At 35.3% G+C, this 26,045-nt stretch overlaps 2 long non-coding RNA genes across 2 annotated transcripts in view; both read right to left on the bottom strand.

The window, feature by feature from the left end:
* LOC147578121 (uncharacterized) overlaps positions 1-26,045 on the bottom strand; it is a 213,282-nt gene that overhangs the window by 85,974 nt on the left and 101,263 nt on the right. The window lies entirely within an intron of this gene.
* Positions 23,151-26,045, bottom strand: part of LOC147578122 (uncharacterized) — a 38,116-nt gene continuing 35,221 nt past the window's right edge. The window contains exon 3 of the long non-coding RNA XR_015254205.1: positions 23,151-23,187. This is a non-coding gene — a long non-coding RNA (uncharacterized LOC147578122). The remainder of the gene's footprint in view (positions 23,188-26,045) is intronic.

Raw genomic sequence — 26,045 nt, 5'->3', positions numbered from 1 at the left:
TACTTTTTGAGAGAGAGAGAGAGAGAGAGAGAGAGAGACAGAGCGCGAGTGGGGAGGGACAGAGAGAGAGGGAGACACAATCCGAAGCAGGCTCCAGGCTCCGAGCTGTCAGCACAGAGCCCGACATGGGGCTTAAACCCACGCACTGTGAGATCATGACCTGAGCCGAAGTTGGACACTTGGCCCACTGAGCCACCCAGGTGTTCTTAGAAATATATTTAAATATTATCTATGTTCATGTGTTTTATCCAGATTATTAGATATATTATCTATATTCATGTATATATGTATCACTTTAAAATACATATATTATACATCTATATACACATCTATACATCTTTACAGCTATTTTGGGGGTATATGTATCGAATATAATGCAGGCTGTTTATTACTAACATCTATGCTATATCAGAGTTTATATCAGCTTATGCTGTATCAGAGACAAAGGCAAATGACCTGAATAGTTATCAAATTCATGGGCCATATTTAATTTAACACTCATATCTGTGGAAATTGAGCATAAGCAAGATAAAACTTCTAAAGTAAGACTTTGAGGACTTCCTTCCTTCCTTACCTGCCTTTTTATACCATTATTGACTCTTTGTAAATAGAAATCAGTTTATTTTTGCATGGGCATTGTGAATGGTACTAAAAAAAGCAAAAGACCCTTCTTTAACATGTGACTCTTAAGAATACAAGTAGAAACAGTACTCTGGTTTGTCACTTTAATGATCATCCCTCCTTCCTGTGGATTGACATTAGCCATTGCCAGTGTTCATACATCATGGCTATTATGTAGATACAGACCCATTTTCTGTTTAGCATGTTTTATCCATGCAAGAACTTGGGAGCTCTTACCAAAATATAAATACTTCCAAAACTCTTAGGATTATTTTCTCTAATTTTAGATAAGCAAGGTAAAGAACCTATGTTCCAATGAAAAATAGCGTGCTGCCCTTTCCATCTTTTTGAACTCGCACTACCAGAGCCCAACTAAAGTCTCTGAATCCCAATTCCAAATGTCTTCTCAGTCAAATCTGATTGATCTAACCTGGTCAGATTTTCACCCAGCTCAATAATCTATGACGAGGAGGGCAAGGCCAGAATCCTTCCCTCATCAGAGAAGGGCCATCTAGTATAAGAAGGTCTAGTTAGAGATTAGATCTCTAGAGATCCCTCTAATTTGAGATTGGTTTATGTCAGTCTACACTGTGAAACATTTTCTCCTCTAACATTAAAAAGAAGAACAAGACATTTCAGAGAAGTGGTTTCCAAACCTGCATCCCACATTCCAATTTTGGAAGTTGGGGGGTTCTCAGTTTTAATAAAGAATGTACAGAGAAGTAAAATAAAAATCAAATCAATGTCAAAACAGCAGAATGAATAAAAGTTTTAAAAGACACACCTAAAAATAATGCAACTAATATAAGACTCCAAAAAAAGGAGCAACTGAAAGTCATCACCATATCAAGATGCTCTGAAAATGAAGCATTTTTCCCCCAAACTGTAGGAGTTTCATGTACATGTATAGAATAAGAGATTTACAGAGTTATCAAGGATTGTGTGGAAGCCAGATCTCTTATGGGAACACTGAACTGGGGTCTTCCTCTTCCAGTAATATGAAGCTTTTGCTTAAAGATGTCAAACTTTGCTGCTCCTTAAAAACTCAATACCTTATTAGTAAATAGCCCAATTTCCTTTAGAATAATAGTGTATGGAATTGCAAGGCATTTAGTAAAAGAACTAAATACATGACTTACTACTTTTATTTTTCCATGCAATTGGAAAGATAACAGTGGCCCATCTGGCACTCAAGGATGGTGTGGAGGAAAACAGAGCTCCAGGGACATAGTCTATAACCAATTTCATATCTAACAATGAGAACTAAGCCAGGTCTTAACTAGCTTCCTTGAGAGAGAGATCTTCTGGGGCCTCATTCTCCATCGACAAGAAAAAAGGAAAAGTAAGAGGGTGGAATTATGAATTTTTGCTGTCTTTCAAAGTCTTTCCTTCCTCTTCATATTTCTTCCCTTCTCTTAGCAAAACACAATGCATATAAAAGGAAAAACAAGTTGTGATTGCTTATTAATTGATTGTATATATCTATCTGTCATGTGAAAGTTTGTAGGAATGGCTTTTATATTTAAGTGGAGCATGATGCCAAATTTATGTCACTTTGTTTTTGCTTTGTTTGATTTTTACATGCTAAATGCCATGTATGTTCAGGAAGTACCTTTGCTTCGGCCTGCAGTTAGGCTACTTTTGAATTATTTTAGATTTTTGCTACTGACCAGAGACTTGCGCTTCTTACCCACCCCATAATATTAGTCCTCAGTAAAGCCTTCTAAAATTCAATCAATCATCAAAAGTGATATTACTTTCCCAAATTGAGCAGTCAGTAAAGACTTCTGAAATTCTACCAATACCTAAAATGATGGGAATGTTCCAGACCAGTGCCATTTTCTTGTAATAATTTGATTTTGGTCTCAATCCTTGGCCAAGAATGGGAAAAGATACATATTTACAAATCCACTTGGGGGGAAAAATGTTACTATTTCAAGAACAAAAATGTTAACCAATGATTAACTGCTCTTAAAGAAATTATTATTCATTGCTTAACACATGTATTTTACATCATATTTTATCCAGTGTATTTCACTTTTTACTTTTATATGTTACAGTGAGAATTAGGAAATGTTCTTAGGAATCTTGTCCTTGATGATCAATAACAAGTAAAGGTCAATTTCAATTATGGCGTTGTTAAATTAAAACTATGCAATTAAACCAGCAGTAAATTAGAATTCTATGTACAAAAATAATTTTTTTGCATATATCTTTTCATAGAGTAATCTATTACTTCTGCTTTAAATAGACCTGATCTTTTGGATAATGCTTCGACCGTATTGTTTAAAAGTTACTACAGAACCAGAATTAAATGCTTCTCTCTGTCTCTCTCTTTTTTAGCTACCGTGTATTGAGTGTTTACTACTTGTAAGACATTGTACTTTACAGTTAATGTCTACTTTAATTCTCTTAGTACTTTCTCAAGTAATTATGGTCGTCCTCATATTAAAAATGAGAGAATCAATACATAAGCAGGTAGGACCACATTATTCTATCATATGGAAAATTTGGAATAAAAATCTATGCCTTCTGGCTCTAAAACTGTGTTCTTAACTACAGAGCAGCTTTTCTTAAGAGTGACAAAAGCGAATCCCTTGCCTTTGCCTGCAGAAAAATAAAAAAGAAATCCTAAAAGCTAAAAGACTTATGCTTTAAATTTATGTAGGGAGGAGATCCTACATTTTTTTCTCTCTCTCTTAAAGGAGGTTTGGGGGCATGACACGAAACTGACAACCAAAGAAGAAGTAAATATTGATAGTATCCCGGGTGGTTGAATGGGCTTCTAATTTTTTATTACTATTCAGCAAGTGTCACTCAAACTAGATTCCTTTATTGCAGCGGTGCTATGGATCACTGTCATAAATTTTCTGTTTGTACAATTTTCCCTCTCATATTGTCAAGTATCTAGTGGTTTTATTAGTGGCTTGCCTGTAATTAGATTCTGGGTACAGACTCACACTCATCTTTCCAGTCAGGATATCAGAAAGACTATCACTTGTCTTCTGCTATTCCAGTGAATTCAGTTTGGGATATGATCCGTTAGTAGTAATTTCGTTTGTGGGTTGCACAATACCCAGTGACAATGGACTCTACCCTCTTGATGTTTCTGTAGCCTCCCTTCATTTGGGATTCTGCTCCACCTGAACACTTAGGTTTTTGAGTGATAATATCTCTTATATGTGGAGAACGATACAAATTAAAATCAGAAAGAAAAAAAAAACACACATAAGTTAGTGTTTTAATTTGATTCTTCAGTATTCTCAAGTATCTCAATAGGTTCTTTATATCTTTTTTGTAATTCCTGGCATCAGGAATATTAATTTTAAATAGAGCATCCTTCCCATGAACAAAATCCCCAGAGACCATTTATTGTTTTCTTTTTCTGAAATCCATAGGTTAATGACACGTATTTCTTTTGACTTGCAGTTCTGCTGGCTGAGTATACACTGAGCAGTGAAGTTCTTGGTGATACATGCTTACTTTCTTCCTTCCACCCGAATGAAATGTTCAAATGATACAACTTTGGTTTAGATAATTTCTAAAAATCTGTCAGTGAATCTGATATTGCCACATTTATGAGCACTCTGTTCCCAGGGACTATCAAACAAAAGAGCAAAGAAGCCTGGATAAACATTTTATTACAAAAAAGGCCAATAACACTATAAGCTGTCAGATCATGAAGTGGCCATTTTTCACTTACGTAAGAAAACATGGAGGTTCCTTTTCCCCCTATCTGCCCAGAAACTCACAATTCACGACACATATGCACTTCAGAACAAATTAAGGTAAAAAAGATGCTCAGATATTAATGGAAATCTCCCATTTTCTTTTGATTAATTAAAAGGGTTTTAGGAGAAAACTAATAATGGTCCACAGGGAAGAAAAGGCCATTAAAGTCATGGAATATATATTAGCAATTAACTTACTTTATTTACAACCCATTTTTCTGCTGAAAACTGGAACGCATAAAATATATAGATTGTCATAAAATAATAAATATATGTAAAATTCATGAAAACCTGATAACAGATTGTGAGTGTAATGATATTATTAAGAATTAAAATAATTTAGTATTTTTCAGCGACCAAAATATATGAGATGAGCTTTCAAATAATGTTAAATAAGTAAAGTAGGATTGTAATTGGATATAGCCCTAATTAGATTCTCTCCATTTTGATCTTCATTTAAACATCTTCTAAATTCCTTTTTACAGAAAAAACATAGATTTGAAATTGGTGTAAGATTATATAATCAAGCAGGCAAATTCTGAGCGTTTATTATTTCATAGAGGTTGGAATATCAAGATGGATTCCCACCAGTAAACATAGGAACTTCAAACTTCAACAAATATTAACAGTATAGTCGTGGTCTAGATTTGCTCTGGGTGCGCACTGACCCCTTTACTTAAAAATGGAATAATCCCAGGAAATCTATTTTTCAGTGTCTGACCTAGAACTTGGGTTACAATAGAGGGCAATTCCTGGTGGGAGTCACAGAATTCCAGACTAGAGAACTAGTCTACAACCAGTGTTGTGCATTTGAACACAGATGTTCACCTCAGTAGACCCAGAGGTCAAGGATAAATTTAAGCACATTTTCCTAAAATAAAGATCAATTCTGAAATGAACCGACATGTAGTGACTAATCACCAAATACTTATTAAGTAACTTTAGTACACAGTACACTTTCCGATTATAGAAAATAAAAGATGTGTTTTACGTTTAATTTAAAAAACGTACATTCTTCATTAAAGGTAAGTAACACAGGGTAGAGTGCGGAAAGCTTAATCTTTGAAGTTAGATTCCAACCGGCTTGTAAATTTCTTCCTCTCCTTAATCCCTCAGTTTTTCCTCTATACAGTGGGAGTGAAAAAGATCTACTTCATAAGGTTATTCTGATGCTTAAATGAGAGTCTATCAAGCATTTAACATATGCTATGCACTCAACTGATGGTAGCCATTAAGTAGATTTAAAATACTTGGTAGTATATTAGGTGTGCTTGATAAAGACTAGGTTCCTTTCTCCTTACACCATAATGCATCAATTTGGTAAGTGCCAAAATAATCATTCAAAAAATAAGTATTGCAGAAATTCATTGAGGATTGAGGCAGTGACAAAAGCTTTCCCAATAACGCAGAGCTTAAATAAGAATGTGGGAGAAGACACATCAGGAAAGTAAATGTACAGAGGAGGGAGTTATTTGAATGTCTGAGGAATAATAAATGGAAAATTAGTCAAACCAGAAGCAAAATAATGTAAAACAAAATGAAGAATGTTAAGACTGGAGAAAAGGTGGTTGGAGAAATATCGAGTTTTTCATGAACATCACATAGAATATGGATGGCATTTTAATCAAGTAGAAAGAATTTAAGGAAAAGTGCTCTGAAGTGCTTTATAATAAGATATTCAAAAAGAAAGCTTTTCAGCAATGAATGTTACATGAGTAATATCAAGTTGCACTTTGACCATCTGTACCTATTAAGTAAATGGTTGCTGCTGTGACAATCAGACCCCAAATCCCAGTGGCTTAGTACAATCAAGTTTATTTTTCATTCACATAAGTGATATGTTCCTGGTCAGTGAACAGCCTTCCATATTGTCAATCATGGAGCCAATCAATTACAGTTTTGCCCTCCTCTGGATCCACAGGGCACTCTCTATTTGCCAAGGAACAGGGAAAGAAAGAGGAAGATTACTATAGAAGGTTTTAATTGGTTGATCCTGAAAGCAGTGTTCATCATTTTTGCCTAAACTCCACTGGCCAGAATTCAATCACATGGGCCTCATCCAATTGAAAGAGAGGCTGAGAAGAAAGAAAAAATGTTTTCTTTTTTAAAACTACAGAGTAATCTGACATATCATCTAAGACGTCTTTTTCGTTCAGGCTGGAATTTATAGCACTCAACTTTTGATAAACATATGAACAAGAAAAATGAAAACTGATGTCTACATTGTTCATCCAGGTGCAATTTCTGTTTAGAATTGACTTATCAGCCTCGTAAGAAAACACCACAATTTTCATTTTTTTAACGAGTAGATCTGACTCAAGATGGGTGATAGCCTGGATTCTAAACTATGTAAAATTAAAAAAATATATTCTAATTAGTTAGGTCTATCTTAATGTCTTGATACAAGGAACTATTTCAATATATCAGTGAATTTTACATGTGAATTGCTAAAGAAAACATTTGCTGCTAAATATTAAAGAGTAAATACATGGAATATCCAGATATAAGATATTGTAAATTTTAAAATGCACCTAAGGGGCGCTTGGGTGGCTCAGTCGGTTGAGTGTCCAAATTCAGCTCAGGTCATGATCTCGCGGTTCGTGAGTTCGAGCCCCGCGTCGGGCTCTGTGCTGACAGCTCAGAGTCTGGAGCCTGCTTTGGATTCTGTGTCCCCCTCTCTCTCCGCCCACCCCTACTTACGCTCTGTCTCTCTCTGTCTTTCAAAAATGAATAAAAATGCACCTAAAATACAGACAAAAATTTCTTTTTTTTTTTTTTTTTTTTTTTCAACGTTTATTTATTTTGGGGACAGAGAGAGACAGAGCATGAACGGGGGAGGGGCAGAGAGAGAGGGAGACACAGAATTGGAAACAGGCTCCAGGCTCCGAGCCATCAGCCCAGAGCCTGACGCGGGGCTCGAACTCACGGACCGCGAGATCGTGACCTGGCTGAAGTCGGACGCTTAACCGACTGGGCCACCCAGGCGCCCCACAGACAAAAATTTCTTAATTACATAAAAGTATTATATAAGAAAGGATATCATATAAACTAGCTTATAAGATGTATAACAACAAAGAAAGTGCACAGTGAAATTTCATTCTACTTGCTAATTTAAGTCATGGATATAGTATGCCATGATGCTGTCGTGGGCTGAACTGTGCTCCCCCAAAATTCATATGTTGAAGCCCTAACCCCCAGTATCTCAGAATGTGACAATATTTGGAGACAGTGCCTTCAAAGATTTGATTAGGTTAAATGAGCCATTAGGATGGGCCCTAATCCCCTCGGACTGGTGTCCTTCTAAGAAGTGGAAATTTGGACACACAAAGAAAGTAGGGATACATGCACACAAGGGAAAGACCATGTGAGGCTACAGTGAGAAGATGGCCATCTGCAATCCAAGGAGAGAGGCCTCAGAAAAAATCAAACGCTAACACCTTGATCTTGGACTTCCAGCCTCCTGAACTATGAGAAAATAAACTTCCGTTGTTTAAGTCTATGGTACTTCACTATAGCAGCCCAAGGAGACTAAGATAGATTCTTATGAAATAATGAGACTCATTTGAAATTGAAGGTCCCAAAGGCAAATATTCATCATAAAGTTTTTACTAAAGGAAATACTTAAAGTACTTCTGGAATCAGAAAATCCAGCAAACAGCTGAATATCACCAGAGACCTGGAGCACAGCAATTCTTTTGTGTATAATCCTGGCAAATTGTGGAATGTCACCCAAGTTATATAATATGAAAGTCGTTTATAGCCTAATTATTTGGCATGTAGCATGCAAATTTTTATAGAAAAAAGTAATAGTAGGGAGTTATTAATAATAAAAGGTTACATTACCAGGAAGATATAAAATATTACTTTGTATTTACCTAAGAGCATGATCTCAAAATATATAAAATAAAACTTGAAATACATACATAAAAGAAGAACTCAAAAATATATAATCATGGGACCCCTCGGTGGCTCAGTTGGTTGAGCATCTGACTCTTGATTTCAGCTCAGGTCATGATCCCAGAGTCGTGGAATGGAGCCCTGCTTAGAGCTCCTTGCTGAGCATGCAGCCTCCTTGGAATTCATTCTTTCTCTCTCTCTCGCTCTCTCTCTCTCTCCCTCTCTCTTTCACCCCTCCCACTCCCCCTGCCCCTTTTCCCTGCTCAAGCTCTCTCTAAGAAAAAATAATAAATAAATTAAAAAATATACAAGCATATATATAATCATGAAACAAATTAAATTAAATTAAATTAATTTAAAAAATTAAATAAATTAAAAAATATATAAGCATATATATAATCATGAAAGAATATTTTAATACACCTCTTTCAATACTTGATAAGACAAGCAAACAAAAATCAGTAAAAATAGAGAAATCTGCACAACATGAATGACAAATGATATAATTGTTGTATGGAACATTGCATCCTACAATAGTAGAACATTTACAAAATCGACCATATGCAGGGACATAAAGCAAGTTCAACAAATTTCAAATGGTTGAAATTATATATCATTTGCTTTTGGAATAAAATTGCATTAAGCTAGAAAATAACATCAAATGGTTAACAAAAAAATCCCTAAATGTTTGGAGATTAAGCACTATACTTCTGAGTAACTCATAGGCAAAGAATAAATCTCAATATTAGAACTGTTTTTAACTAATTGAAAACCAAAATTAATTTAAAACTTAAATACGCATATTGAAAGAGATAAAAAAAAAAGGCTGATAATAAACTATGTATGTATCCACCACAAAAAGGTAGGAAAAAAGCAGCTGGTTAAACCCAAAGATAGTGAAAAGAAGAGAATAAAGAAAAAAGGAGTGAAAAGTTTAAAAAAAAAAACACCTCAAAAGAAAAAAAAATGAATCCAAATTATGTTCTTTGAAGGACAAATAAGAGTAGCAAAATTCTAGCAAAGAAAAAATAAGCAGAAAATAATAAAATAATACAAATAATATCAGGAATGAAAAACAGACATCAATACAGAACTTAAAGAGATTAAGAATACAAGAGGAAGCTATTATGCACAACCTTAAGCCAATATACATGAAAATTAGGACGAAAAGAAAGGTGACTATAAAAACATAAGTTAGTAAAACTGATGACAAAAACCCAGAAATCTGAATAGTCTTATATGTACTAAAGACATGAATTTGGAATGAAAATCCTCACCTCATTAGTCATGAGAAAAATGCAGATTAAAACCACAACTAGCACTATACACACCCACCAGAACTGCTGAAGCTAAGAAGAGAAAATAGTGAAGTATTCGCCTGATACGAAGCTACTGGAACTTCCCCTTACCACCAGGAGTATACATGTGTGCAAGCCCTTAGCCACATGAAAAGGCAGGGGATCAATCTCACATATAAGATGGAACAAAAGAAGCGTGACACAAAACGTTCATACTATGTGATTTCACTTATATTATGTTCAAAAATAGGCAAGACTAATCTATGTCACCTTTGGCGTGGAAAAGAAGGGATATTGGTTAGGAGGGCATATGTAAGAAGCTTCTATGGATTGTTCAATTTATTGATCTGATTGGTGGTAAAATGAGAATGTTCACTTTTTGTCAAGCTAATTATTTTTGAGTGTGTGTGTGTGTGTGTGTGTACTTGATAAAATGTCTACATAATAATAATAGTATGACATATGATAGTTATTTCACATATGTTAAGTTCCATTACAAAATTCTCTGGCCCTGTTATTATAAGGCAAACAAGTTGTATGACCTGGAGAAAACAGGTCATTGTGAATCAATCATCAGCAAATGAAGCAGTGAAATATCTATAACAGTAACAAAAACAGCAGCTTAGAATCTCAGCGGAAGAAAGGTTATTCCAAGTTTGTTCCAGAATCAGAAAAAAAAAAATTATATTTGTTAAAGAAACAGGGAAGAAAAATAAAAACTAAGGTAAATATTGAAGGACACATTTTGCACAACTATACCATAAAAACTGTACAGAGTTTGATTACTCTAAAAGACAGGAAGAATAGAACCAGAGAATTTAAAAGAATCAATTGAGACATTGTTGTTCATGCTAATTAACAAGGAGGTGTTAATGTGGCATTTAACACTTAGATTTTAACTCCTAAACAGATGAAAATAAACTAGGAAAGACTGGGCCCAAACTTCAGTAAAAGTCCTAAGGAAACATTCCTACACAGTAATTAACAGCACAGCCACTTTCCCCATCGAGCAACTTAACCCCCACTGTTTTCAGCCCCAAGCGCTGGTCTGATTTGGCTATCCAGAATGGAGCTAGATATAGGAGGGAAGTCCTGATTAGTCTTATCTAACAATGAATGCTAGTTACAACCTCCTTGTAGTAAATAGGCATTAAAAAGATTGTGTTGCCTAATTTTACCAATGAGAGTGCTTCATGGAAAAGTAGCTCTGGAAGAGACAAGAGGATCAGGTATTTATTCCCCACCCCCCCACCCCCGGTTTCTGAACGCTGTTGTGCTCTGAGATGCCATGAGCAGCTTGCTCCATGAGGGTAGATCATCTATGTTTTTGTGAAGAAATAATAATTGTATTGTTGAAATATCACATGAGCAAACCATTGAGGCATCCTTCCATCCTTTACTGCAAGATAATATATCCAATTGTTTACCTCAGTGATTCTCAAAGTATGATTCTCAAGTTAGCAGCATCCACATTACCTGGGAACTTGTCAGAAATGCAAATTCCCAGACACCACCCCAAACCTACTAAATCAGAAACTCTGGGTAAGTGATCTTGATGGCATATTAAAGATCGATAACTACTGGTTTAAATCATTTTGAGTTGGGTTTTCCGTTATTTGTGACCAAACTTCCTATTTGATACAACACCAGTAGCAAGTAAGATAAAAATAAATGGGGATTATGAGATAAGAGAGATAAAGAAAAATTGTGAAGAGCAAAAGTTAAGAAAAAAACTAAGACTTGGTGAATTTCCTCGTACGTAAATTATACCTCCCAAACACATACAAGAGGCCAAAACTGAGTTTATTCCTCAAAGTCTATGCTACATACCTTAAGCAACTCTGAGGCTGACAGCAGATTCATATGCTACAAATACCTCAGGATCCCAGCATCATCCTTATTGGATTCTTTATGTAAGTAAAGATTCATACACTTATTGTAGCCCCCCAGGATTGAAAGTCGATGAACAGAGAACTTACAGTCCTGTCTTTATCTTCTCTTAGAAATCACTGAAAAACAATGAGCATAACTGAGGAAACACAATTAAAAATACTTTTATCTTTCCAAAATTACAGAACATTGTAACCCTAAACTCTAATATTTGCCGAAGAACCACCAAATGTAGCAAAGGAGGGACAGGTATGGGAAAACACCAAATGCGAAAGTCTGCAGATCCCAAACACAGCCAGCAGAGCATAGTTATTCATAAGTAAAAACTTCATCTGAGGAGCGAAAGCAATGATCTTCTTTAAAATCATTTGTTTTAAAACAGAAGAAACGGAATGCCCAGGCTAGTGGGAAAATGCCATATGGTACCATGATGTATCAGGAACTCCTCAAGGAAACACAAAAACATATTTGGCATGACTGGAGAGATTGGAGACAGATTGGAGGAGAGAAACTTGGGATTTAAGAGTCTCCTATAGCTGTTGATCTTTATTGGCTCTGGAGTCATGACTAAAATAAATCTCTCACACATCCAACAAAGCATCTTGGGTTTCCTTGTGTACCAAGGTGAATTCTTACCACCCCATAGTATTACCATGATCCCTTTTTCGCAAAAGCTTCTTGCAAAACGCCATGCCAAGAAGAATTCATTCAAACAATCAAACTGAACCAGTACAGAATCTCCCCTCCCCCAAATACAAAAAAGTAATAAGTGAAGGCTAGAAACAACTAGAAAAATATAATAATCACAATGCCAAACAATTTTTCAAAATTAACAAAATAGCCAAAAGAGTTCAAGGTAAGTATAACATAGGCCTTAAGGAAAATATATGATGGGTACAGAGAAAAAGGAGCAGAAAGAGCTCAGGAAAGTTGAGTTAAAAAAAAAAAAAAACAACAACCAACAATTGTTAAAGTGTCACTGATCACACTGCAAATGGAAAACATCACGCTAACCAGACAAAACAAGTAAATGGAGGTCAAGATTGGGGGGGGGGGATGTGCTATATATAGAAACGATGACTTTCAAAAGCAGTAGCAATGATTGGGACAGAAAAATATTTTAAAATGTAATTCAAGAATATTTTTTTAGAATTCTAAGACTAACCTACAGAGTAAAAGGGTAGAGCCACTCTCCAGGAAAACATGGATACAGAATGATCAATGCTGAAACATAGACCATAAAGGTGTCAGTCTTCTCTAAACAAAACAAATCAGAAAATTCTATTTGGCTTCAAGGCAAAAGTACAAAGTCACCACATTAAGTGAAGATTCAGGCCAGCCTTAGAGGCTTCTGCTCAGCTTTCTCCAATGGTAATTGAGATTGGCAAATGTGTACAGTGTTTTCAGGGAAAAAAAGTATAACACAAAAACTTGATAACCAGTAAACTGTGAATGAAAACAAAGCCAGAAGACAGGCATCTTTACATGTGCAAGAATTCCAACTCCCATGAGTCCTTCTTTAAGGAAACCAATGGAGCCAAGGAAAAGATTAATAAAGAAACTATGGGAAATGATTGGTTAGTACATTGAATTCAAACAACTGAGAATAAGACCAAATGTTTGATAAAATTACAGTTATAAAATCAAAAGAAAATATAACAAACCACAAAAATAAAGCAAATGTATATGAGCAAAAAATTCAACACGAAAGGAAGAAATAAGATAAGGAGTAATATAAGTATTTTATTTCTTCATTGTTAAGCTGGTAACTAAAATATATTTTGTTTTAAAATGGATAAAAATATAATAGAAATACAATTGTGTTTAAGTATATAAAGGTATAGAACAGACTAAGAAAAAATGCTGTTTATCTATAATTTCAAATGGAAGTAAAAAGAAGAGATTGGGGAATTATGGCAATTTTGTTATTGCACAAAATGGAGATTCAATAGTTACACCTAAAGATGCAGAGTAGTAAGTATATTATATAAAATGATGGTATAAATGTAATCACTAAAAGAACTGACAATACAGATACAACTTACAACTTACCAGAGAGAATCTACATACAAGACAAAGCCAAGGAGAAAAACCACCATATAATACAGGAAAAAAAAATCAAAGAAGTCATAAAAAGTTAAAGTATCATATAAAAGACTATGAAAGAAGTGAAAGTATCATATAAAAGACTATGAAAGAACTAAGCCCAAACAAATCTGTCACCTCAAGAAATATAGATAGGCTAAGCACTCCTATTAAAAGAAAAAGAATTTCAGGTTGAACAAAGCTTATAGAAACAGAAACAAAAACACAATGTGTCAAAAAATTGAAAATAACATGATAGGGAGACATATAAAGTAAACGCAAAGAAAAATAAGGCAGGATTAGCAATCTTAATACCAGACAAGGTTACATTCAGGGCAAAAAGAAAAAAGAGTCAAAGCAAATCAGAAAACTGAAAACTATTAAAAATCATAAGACGTGGGGGAATGAGGCTTTTAGATTATCTCTATACAAATGGTATGACAATATAACTAGAAAATCAAAGAGAATTAATGCTAAAACTAGCTTACAGAACAGGAATTCATTAAGATGACAGGATTAAAATTAGTATGTAAATATATATACGAATATATACTTACTATATGTTACTACACAAAATTATATAGAGAGATATATAAAATAACCAACTGAAGAGAAAACCATTTACAATAATAGCACAAAAATTAAACATTTAGGAATAAGCTGAATAAGAAATGTGGAAAAGAGAAAACTGTAAAAACACTCCTGAAGACACAAAAGTAGACTAGAACAAATAGAAAGCATTCCTCGCCATTAGAAAAGATTATTTTGGGGGGCACCTGGGTGGCTCAGTTGGTTAAGTGTCTAACTCTTGGTTTTGGCTCAGGTCATGATCTCATAGTACATGAGTTCAAGCCCCAAATGGGGCTCTGTGCTGACAGTGCAGAGCCTGCTTGGGATTCTCTCCTTCTCTCTCTCTCTCTCTCTCTCTCTCTTTCTCTGCCCCACACCAAGTCACACTGTCTCTGTCTCTGTCAAAATAAATAAACTTAAAAAAAAAAGATTACTTTTCAAATTTATTTTTCCCAAATAATATAGATTAAAAATTATCTCAAAAACATGTCACCAGTTTTGTTTGGGATTTTGTTTTGAAGATAGACAAGTTTATTCTAAAGTTCATTGGGGAAAAATAAATGCAAGACAAACTGGCAAAAAAGAAAACCCTACTGCTACTGAACTCTCACCAAAATTCAGAAACAAAAACAAAAATTAAGCAATTGAAATTCACATACATTAGATAAAAGAATTGGCAGTTCCTTATTATACGACTAACCATTCACCTGTCTCATGCCCCCTCCCCAATTTTACTGCTAGGTACTTACATAAGAGAAATAAAAACATATATCCCCTAAGTAGTTATTTAACAGTGTTCATTACAGCTTTGTACATAACAGCCAAATATTAGAAACAATTCAAGTGTCCATCAGTAAAAGATACACAACCAAAGTTTGGTATAATTATACAATGGAATACTACTCGGCAATTAAAAGAAATAATTTACTCATGCACACAACATGGATGACTATCAAAACATACTGCCAAATAAAAGAAATTTGAAACAAAAGTTTACATAGTGTATGACTCAATTGCATGAAGTCCAAGAATAGGCAAAACTAACCTATGGTGTGAAAAAATCTAAATAGCAATTACCTTTAGAACATTACTAGGCATTTGCCGGGAAAGACAATGAGAGAACTTTACTGTATCACAAGGTATATGGATTTGTGAGAACTTAATGGATGCTACACTAAAGACTTATGCATTTCATTATAGGAAAATTTATTTTAAAGATAAGACTCTAACCAATATTTAATTCTATTTGACATTATAGATACTGAAGTATTTGGGAGGATGATAGTGATGTCTGTACTTTACTTTGGAATGCACCCCAAATATAAGATGGACTGATGTATACACAGAGGGATGGATAAATGAACAAATATGTAATAAAGTAAGATTAAAAGAAAATTAATATTATACTATGTGCGCTGGTGTATGAGTGCTCACTGTAAAATTCTTTCAAATTTTCTAAACATTTGAAGTTTTTAAGTGACCAGATGACCAAATTTGGGGGCGAGGGGAGAACAGAAGTGAAGGGCAGTAGCCCTATCCGAAATGAAAACGTATTATAATGTTCCTAAAATTTAGCAAGTAAGGTGTTATTGTTGCAAGAATACATACGCCGGTAGAATAGAACAGGCTATCTAGAAATTGACTTAAGTCGAGATGAAAGTTTATATATATGATAAAAGTGACCTCTCAAATCATTGAGAAAGGATAGACATTTTAACAAATGATGCTGACATACTAGATAACCATTTGGATAACAGATAAGACAGGAAACATGTCACCAAACATCATAATAAATTCCAAATGGATAAGGTATGTATGTTAGGGTTCTCCAGAGAAACAGAATCAGTCGGGTATGTCTATATACATGGAGGGAGATTTATTTTAAGGAATTAACTCTCGCAATTGTGGAGGCTTAGTGATATGATGATATGATGATATGATGATATGATGGGGTGGGCTGGCAGGCTGGAGACTCAGGGAAAAGTTACAGTTTGGGACCAAAGACAGTCAGCTGGGAGTATTTCTTCTTGTTTGGGGGAGGTCAGTCTTTGTTCTTTTATTTATTTATTTGCTTGTTTTTGTTTTTTAGTCTTGTTTTGTTTTGTTTTTTAGTCTTTGTCCTATTAATGCCTTCAGCTGACTGGATGAAACACACCCACACTATGGAGGGCAATCTGCTTTACTCAAAATCCAGTGATTGAAATGTTAATCTCATCCCCAAAACACCTTCACAGAAGCATCCAGAATAATGTCTAACCAAATATCTGGGCTCTAGATATAATACAAGTAAAATATTAATAATTTTGAATACTTACAACATTTTGCATAGCAAAAAACAAAACAAAACAAAAACAACCACAAAAGAACATTATAAGCAAATTCAAAAGAAAAATAACCAAGAAGGAATGAACACTTGAATATATATAACAAAACAATCTTCCTGATATATAAAGAATTCCTAAAAATTGAGGAGACAAATAGTTAAAACCAAAGAGTGAAAAGAATAAACAAATAGTTCATGGGGGAAGGTATAAAGCTTACCCTTACACATATAAAAAATATTCAAACATAATGAGAGAAATTCACATTAAAACTAAACTGTAAAGATACAGTTTCTTATCTGTCAGATTGAGCAAAATATTCAAAAGCTTGAGAATACACTATTTCTGCAAAATTTGGGTAAACAGATTCTCTTTATACTGTAGGAAAATGTGCAAAATGAGACAATTGCTATAAAAAGAATTTGGCAATATCTAACAACACTCTATATATGTTTACCTTTTAACTTAGAAATCTCACTTTTAGAAATTTTTTCTTGAAGGTATAGCTCCAAAAATGTGGGATAAAACTATGTACACAGTTTTTCATAGTTGCATTATTTGTAATAAAGAATACTGGAAACAACCCAAATGTCTGGTTATAGGAGAATGACTGAATGACTATGGTAATTCTCATGATGGAATACATTACAGATTTTGTAAAAAAAAAAAAAAAAAAAAAAAAAAAAAAGATCCTTATGAAAAGACATCACTTCTTACACACAGGTTTAGATTTAATTATAAATATAGATAAACATCTTTTTTTTGAAATGAAATATAGGAAGGATATGGTGAAATATAGTAAACTGGTTACCTACAGGTGCTTACAGGTGTGTGTGGATATAAAAACGTTAGGGAATGACTAAGACTATTCTTAGTATACCTATGTGTTAGCATCCTGTCAGGAAAACAGAAACCACATAAATTATATTCACAATACAATTTAGGAGCTTGTCTAGATTGTTGGAAGAATGAAAAGGCAACCATGGAACACTTAGGTAACATAGAGATTATGACTGCCTGAAGCAGCTCCTACCCAAAAAGCTGGGATACAAGGAAGGAAACTGAAGGGGGAAATTCGCAAAGTTGGAACACATTTTTCTGAAGACAGAGCACTCCCCAGATGGTGCTAGAACTTCAGGAGCTCTGAGGAGGGGCTCAGACCACTGAAAAAATAGAGTTCTTAGTGGCTAGTCTAAAAGTATTGGAATAAGTAATAAGCTGAAACAACTACTACTAGAAAGATCTCTGTCTGGGTAAAGGGTTATTGCTGGAGAAACTCAGAAAGGATCAAGTAAACGAGAAGAAGCAAGTCCTTTCTCCATCTTCCTTCTTTTCTCTAGTCTCCCGTGATGCCCTATGGTAGAACCTAACAGGACAATGGGGGTGGCAAGGGTGAAATACAGTTTAGAGAGTGCCAGCATCATAGAGAAGAATATGAAGGGGGTATTTGGAACTGAGAGACAATAGCCGGCACAGCCCACGTTTTTGGCTACTCAACAGCCATGCACACATTTCTAAACACATGTGATATCCTATGTAACAAAGTAATACTTTTAGGCTTTGATGAACTTGATAAAATGTATTAAAATTTTATGTGCCTAAACCTTCATTCAAATATGAATCTTCCCTCTTTCTCCCCTAAAATGGTAAACACAAAGTCTTCATTGTATAGACATACATTTCTGGACAATGTTAATTACCCCCAAAGGCGATCACAGTAAACTTGAATATTAAGTAACCTAAGCCAACTATTCTTATATAAAATAAGAAAAGGAGAAGGGATTAAAAAAATTTTTTGGAATAATGAAAACATTTTATAGTTTCAAAAGAAATCAACAAAGATGTACTAAAACCAGCAAAATTAATTATACACAGAGACAAATGGGGACAACCATATCAAATGGAAAGTATAATTACATAGGAATAACAGAACTAATTAAATATCTTTGACCATAGTATTTCAGCTGTGCACCCTGGATATATTCTAACTACAAAAACAGCAAGAATAGCTTCATCTTTACTCGGTGGGGGTGTGTTTTGAAGGGTTTTATTTAAGCCTCCTAATAAGTGAAAGATGATGATGATGATCATGATGATGAGGGAGGAGGAGGAGGAAGAGATGATGACGGATAAGTGATAGATAGATGACAGATAGATAAGTCAATAGATAAATCGATAGATAATAGACAATAGATAGATAATAGACAGACAGATAGATAGATAGATAGATAGATAGATAGATAGATAGATAGATAGATAGACAGCTAGATAGCTAGATAGATATAGGGCCAATGAGTAAACAGATGAATGTTACTTGGGAACCAGAGTTCTCACTGAGGAAAGAGGTATATGAGAGAAGGATGGGAAGAAACTGGAGGTCCCTGAAAGAACACGTGATTTTTATATTTTGTTTGTTTCCTGGATCTGTTCAAAGAAAAGCCCTAGAAATGGAATGAATCCCAGGAACAATGAACAAAGTGGCACCAGATCTTGGCCTGTAAATGCCATTTGGGTTTGTAAATACCATTTGAAGGACATAACTGATCACAAATGTGGGCAAAGAAATAAAATACCTTTTTATGCCTGAAAGCAAACTATCAAAGGATTTAAGAGGTTTCCACTGACTAAATTGGGGGAATCATAAACATATAAAACTAAAATAATTTTAATAAATTATTACACATCCAATTTTTAAAATCCCTGATTTCTACCCTTTGCTGCCCCTCCCCCCAAAAAAGGCAGAGAAGAAAAAAGGAAAGAAGGAAGGCTCATCTTTACATCTTTACAGAAGACTTCCAGCTAATAAACATAGAAGGAAAAAATTAAACAACGATTTTGCAAACTCTAGGATAAAAATAGATTTAGGCAAGGATTTTCAATGGATGTTAAAACCATTAGAGAAGGTTATTGAGAACATAAAATCCAAAGTTTTAAAGCCTTGGTGAAACAGAGTTCCCTACAGATTACGTATTAATTATGAAGGATAATAGATAGCTTATCAGTGAAGAAGTCTCATAGACACTACCTTAACTAAGTCATCAACTTAATATCACCTAGATGCACTGAGGACACAATATCACATTTTTAGTATTATTTACAAAAATGTTGAATATGAACATACTCATCAGGAAACACTCACACAAACCCAGGTTGTGTGGCATTCCACAAAACAATTTTCTGAACTCTTAAAAAATATGATTAAGAAAGAGGAAAGTGGGAGAGCTATTGTAAATTAAAGAAGACTAAAGACACAAATACAATCTGCGATCCTTGACGGATTCCCAGTGAGAAAAAAAACAGCTATCAAAGACATTTCTAGGACACTGGGGAAATTAGAATACGGACTGTATATCAGGCAGTTGTATAGTATCAACGTTATATCCCTTGAGAGTGACAATATTATTACGGCTATGCAGCGGAGTGTCCTTATTCTTGGAAAATAACTGCTGACATATTTCAGGGTGATGTATCGTAATTTCTGAAACATTCTTCTCAAAGTTTAGCAATCTGCACGTGTACGTATCTATATGAACATAGACGTGGCAAATGGGCGAATTTAAGAGATGCTTATATGCCTGTGCGTTGTACTTCTCTTTCATCTTTTCACAGGCAACTCTAAGACTAGAATGGCCCTTCAAAATTCCAAGCTGGGCTAAGGTATCCAGGCTTTTATGTCCCTCCACCCATATCATCAGTCATCTGACGGGGGCTGACCTAAAAAAAGCTTGGTGTGAGCAGGGTCACTCTCCACCTGAGGCAGTCCCGGAAGGGGATTCCTGAAAGCTTTCTGTCGGCAGCACTCCCAGCAGCTGGGCTAACAAGTGCCCCTTATAGGGGCATCTGGGCAGCACATCACAGTGTCCACTCTGAATACTTCAAAATACACAAAGAAACTTCAGAAGTTATTGCCAGAGGGGACGTTATTTCCCCAGCCAAAGAAAAACAAATGGGAAGGCGGATCCTCTGCCCTGATGCGACTCTTGATAACACTCCACATTCTCTCCTGGTATTGTTATTGCTGCCAAGGATTTATTTTTGCAGCTATCCATTTAAGCCAACTTGTGTTTAGGTGATTCTAAAGAAAACAACTCTTTTCACCCTGAAATTATGTGCCTGGTTTAGCTGAAAGAAATATGGTAATACATAATCTTAACTGAAACATAGTACAGCAATTTTCCTCTGAGAAGGTCAGGGTTAACCTTCAACGCCCTTACTCGCATAAAGAAACATCTTTAACTTGTATCAGCATATTTTCATTAAGTTCACATCGCCCTTCAAGGTGCAAAAGGGCTTTCATCTCTAAGAAGGCAACAACTAATTAGAAATAAAGTTGCAAGAAAGGCACACGCATTAAGCTGTAAGAATGGCACAGCCATTGCAGGCAAAGCATTCCAAAGGATCTAGAAAACACTTAGAAGTGCAAAATAGAAACCAGAAACTGGGCTCTTTCACGTGAAACATTTCAAAGGTGCAGTGGCCTTTTTGTTACAATTCTAACATTCATAAAGGATGGGGGTGGGGGACGCACACTAATTAAAAGGCATTCTTTTTTCTGGGGGTTTAATGGGATGAGGTCTGTGAATTTCAGTTTGTGTAGGACAATCACAACTGCAAGTGTTCTATCCTTTTGTTCCCACAGCATAATCCATTATTTCATCTGGAAATTCCAAGTTCGACATTCAGAATACAAGTATCAGTTGTGGTATCTGTGACCTGAAAATTAACTTACCGTTCATTGCATATTTAGAGGTTGGAGATTACAGATGATATACAGGAAACTGCAAGACCATGGAAAGTACAAAAAAATCTACTTCCAGACTATGTGTCCGGTTTAAAATTTTTACTTAGAAAAACAGCAATTATGTTGACACACTATGACAATTATGCCTGGCACATTATAGGTGTGCAATATGTATTTGTCGTGTAAATTTTCAAGAGAGAAAAAGCAGAGAAAACCCTATCATTTTTAGGAAGTATAAAAATAATGTTACTGGGGCGCCTGGGTGGCGCAGTCGGTTAAGCGTCCGACTTCAGCCAGGTCACGATCTCGCGGTCCGTGAGTTCGAGCCCCGCGTCAGGCTCTGGGCTGATGGCTCAGAGCCTGGAGCCTGTTTCCGATTCTGTGTCTCCCTCTCTCTCTGCCCCTCCCCTGTTCATGCTCTGTCTCTCTCTGTCCCAAAAATAAATAAATGTTGAAAAAAAAAATTAAAAAAAAAATAATGTTACTAATTAACATGCTTTACATGTTCTGAGCAATTTTAAGGGGTAGAATCTCATTAAGAGGACCTTATTGAACTATTGATGTTTTATTCTTCATAAGCTCCATCAAATAAATATTTGCCTAGCTTTTTGGATAATATTGTCTATCTTTGTTTAACAAAATATAATTTCCAAAAATCAACAAGCACATTGAGTGTCTACTTCATATCTTGGTCCAGGGAGTTTTTGTGTTATTTTATGGCCATGTGACTAGTTCAGAAGATGAAGGAACTACAAATATACTTTTTCTTTCTTTTTTCTTTTTTCCCCCAAAACCCCTATGGAGTAGGGAAAAGCTGTCTGATTATTTTTCAGTCTGATATCAAAGGTACATAAGATCATACTTAGAAGTTGTCAAATGGAATCAACTTTCCCAGTTTACCTTAAAGTGGCTGTTTATACAAATTGAATAAATATGTCCACATAGAGACAGAAAGGGGAAAAAAGTCAATAGATTGGAAAATTCCTACATATATGTATCTTGAAACAAGTTGCAAAAGCTATCGAAAGGTTAATATTTGCGAGATATAGTTTTAATCACAAATTTTAGAACTACTGAGATTGACAAAACAGTCTTAGGGCAATTTGAGTTATTACTATTTATTTTCTAAATTTATTTGGTACTGTCTTGACAGGACAGAAAAGATGAGTTGTTTGAACTTGAGTATAAAAGTCTGTTTTCTATCAATTAAATCTGCTCCTTTCCATCGCCGCCCCCCCGCCCCCCCGGTCTCCTTAAAATGTTTCTCAGTATGGTACTTGTTCTGGTGTGTTTGATTTTATTTTGAAATGAATTTTTTTGTAGTTTGTTTTGTTTTGTTTTCCTGCTTGAGGTATTCATTTTGAATCTCTGTGTCAGGAAATAGAAGTGTTATCTGTAAATGAGAAGCGTATGCAAGAAACTCAGCCAATGTTGAATTTCAATGAGCTTAGTGGTTCTAATGTCATGAAACTCTGTCAAATGTTAACAGAAATTACAGATAGAATTCTTAAGGAAGCTTTCAAATCACAGCCTTTTCTGTCAGATTTGATAATAACCTAACATCTATGATATCTATCAAGATACTGAAGTGTGATACTGAGCCCCTGGGGAAGAATCATGACATTGTTAGGCCAGTATAATAACAATATTCATTTCAAATTTCAATCATTTCTAAATTTTCTGTTTTTTTAATCTACTGCATGGTAAATACGAAAAATAATGAGAAATTAAAATATTATTGCATTTGATATTTGGAAATACTTCTCATTAAAGTGACTTAATGGTTCTCTCTTTTCACATGTTAAGAAAGAAAAACATATGAAATTGTATAGGCTTTTCTTTATTCAAATGTTCTAAATGGAAGCACAATAAATGTTATTTAATAACTCAACCACAGTGTTAAAATACACATTTTTAAAAAGTCTTTTCCACTTTATGTGTCAACACCATTAGATTTCCTTAAAGACAAGTTTGTCGTATAGATAATGTTGCTTACCTTAAGTTAGTCTGGTTTTTTTAAATGATGCAAAAATCTGTGGAAATCAATAACCAAGTGGTAGTGAATGCCTTGGAATTCTTGTCACGGTTTGCAGAGTTCAAAAGTCTGTCACTTTTACTTAACTAAAACCAACCTCATACTTCTTCCGCTTCAACTAATTAACCTCCTATATTCTTGAATATTCAAGCTGGAGAAGAAGAGCCATGAACAGAAATTAGGAAACAATGACGATTCAAAGAAAACCGAGACCAAGGACTATCTTTTTTCCTACCCTATTGGGCCCAATAGCAAATGATTTCGTGGCTGCTCATCTTGGTCCAAGTCATTACTTCCATCACTGTGAGGGAAGTTCTGGAATACAGAATAGCTACCTCCAAGAACAGGTGATGGAATTGAAGAGCCAACTTACAATGAACTGCTCCATAAACAGCTGCAGCAACAGCACTACACCATCCCATTCTTATATGCAGGGATAGGGTTTTACAGCAATATATTCAGGTGAATTCAAAAGAAGATATGCTGTAAGCTCTGAAACAAGGAGGTCTCAGCTAAGTTCTGTTTACTGCTATCCTCTGTAATCACTGCTCCTAGAACAGTGCCTGAGACAGTAAATAGATGTTCAAAGAAAAAAAAAATGCAGCAAGGCTCAAGAATTACTGTTACCAGCTGTTTGGGTCCCTTCCTTCCTCATAGGAAGAATTCCAATGAATTCCAATTCTCCAGGTCAATTTCCTGAAGCCAAGCATACAACCACCGTAAATATTCTCAGGTAGATATACTGTGTGCATGTGACTATTATGAATGGGACACAGCAGTGATATATGAATTAGCAAGAATATGAATTAGCATCTCCTGATAATGCTTTAAGATACAGCTGTTAAAGTTATGCAACTTGAAATCAAAAGCACAGAACGATGCCATATTTAGAATTAAGTCAAATTTTCCCTGATTTAAAGGTATTATTGGAGTTATTTACATTTTTCAAAACTCCATTACTAGTTAATAGGGATTTAGGTTTTAATCTTAACACTACTTGGAAGACTTGGGAAAATATTGCAACCAAAATAATGATTAGTTTTTACAAGACTTTAAGCCGAAAATCAAATCACAGATTGAAATTGAAATCAAAGAGAATAAAATATTTACGTACAATGGGAATAAATCTTTGCAATGCGATTTATTTGGTAAATCACAATACAAACATAATTTACTATTTATTTAGAGAATTGAGTCAAATTCACAACTAGTGTATTATTTGAATTCTATTTTTATATACATCAATAAGAAGGAAGGGCTGTCTTCTACTCATACTTTAAATGACAATGCTTCCTACCTTTTATTTGTATGAGGTGTTTTTTGCTATCTTCACAGTTTACATTAATTAGGTAATTTCTCTCACAGCTCTAACTCTTGCCAATATTCCTGAATAACTTCAAACTGTTCTCGTCCAAGAACTCTTTTGAGACATTCAGGCTTATATATCTACCTAGACATCTCCATCTGGATGTTCTACAGGCTTTAAAGTCTTCATGTCAAAACTGATCATGTCATCTCCTGCCCAACCCCTAAGTACTTTTACTGTATTTATCTCGTTATCTACTTAGTTACTCCAAATACTGCAAAGCCAACACCAACCACTTTCCTATCCTCACTCTCTATACACAATTTAACCATCACTTCCTATCAATTCTACTCCCTAAAGGTCTCCTTAATTTATCCACTGCTGACTCAGGCCATCATTGTCCCTGGCCTGGCAGGCTTCCCTGCTCTGTTAACCTGTCTCTCTGCATCTGAGCTTGTCTCTGCCACTGACCCCGCCTTCATTGCTGTCTCATCCTGCAGCAAGAACAGTCCTTAAAAAGGGCAAATCTGATCACAGTAGCCCATTTGACAAAATCCTCAGTGGTTCCCCAGTTTCCTAAAATTTATTAACTTAGACACACAGTCTGACATTCAAGCATTATATGATCTTTCTCATTCCTTTACTTCATTGACTAGACTTGAGTCCTTTACTCTCTGTTATGGATGAACTGTGTCACCCCTAGCTCCACCAAAATTCATATGCTGAAGCCCTAACTCCCAATGTAACTTAAGCAAGATAATCAAGCTAAAATAATATCATAAGGGTAGGGCTCTAATCCAGTAGGACTGGTGTCCTTATAAGAGGAAGAGACACTAGGAAGTCCATGCAGACAGAGGTTAGGTTATGTGAGGACACATTTGCAAGCCAGAGAGAGAGGCCTCACAGAAACCAATCCTGGAGATGCCTTGAACTTGGACTTCCAGTCTCCATAACTACAAAAAAAACCAAATTTTTGCCATTTAAGCCACTTAGTTTGTGGTATTCTTTTATGGTCACCCTAGCAAACTAATACACCCTTCCTCTATTCTGACCCTAGAAATACCCCACTTCCCCTTTTCTGAATCCCCTATGGCCTCCCCTCCCCCCTCCACTGGACAGGCTAAATCCTACTGGTCTTCCATGCCTCAGTGAAACTACTAATACACTTAACAATTTTGACCCCTCCTCTAAGGCAACACTGAATTTTTTTTTTAATTTTTTAATGTTTATTTATTTTTGAAGGAGAGAGAGACAGAATGTGAGTGGGGGAGGGGCAGAGAGAGAGAGAGAGACAGAATCTGAAGCAGGCTCCAGGCTCTGAGCTGTCAGCACAGAGCCCGACGCGGGGCTGGAACTCACAAACCACGAGATCATGACCTGAGCCAAAGTCAGATGTTCAACCGACTGAGCCACCCAGGCGACTCTAGGCAACACTGAATTAGTTGCTCTTTGTAGATTACAGACACTGTAGCTCCATATTGTTGTATTTCAACGGTCTAAATTTAAAATTCTAACTGCAAGTTATTTGCACGCAGGGAATGTATTTGATA

The sequence above is a fragment of the Puma concolor genome, chromosome C1, assembly GCF_028749965.1.
Source record: "Puma concolor isolate L17-30 chromosome C1, mPumCon1.1.hap2, whole genome shotgun sequence".
Classification (NCBI taxonomy): Eukaryota; Metazoa; Chordata; class Mammalia; order Carnivora; family Felidae; genus Puma; species Puma concolor.
Note: the sequence above shows the minus strand (reverse complement) of the source record. Positions and strands in the feature narration are given on the sequence as shown.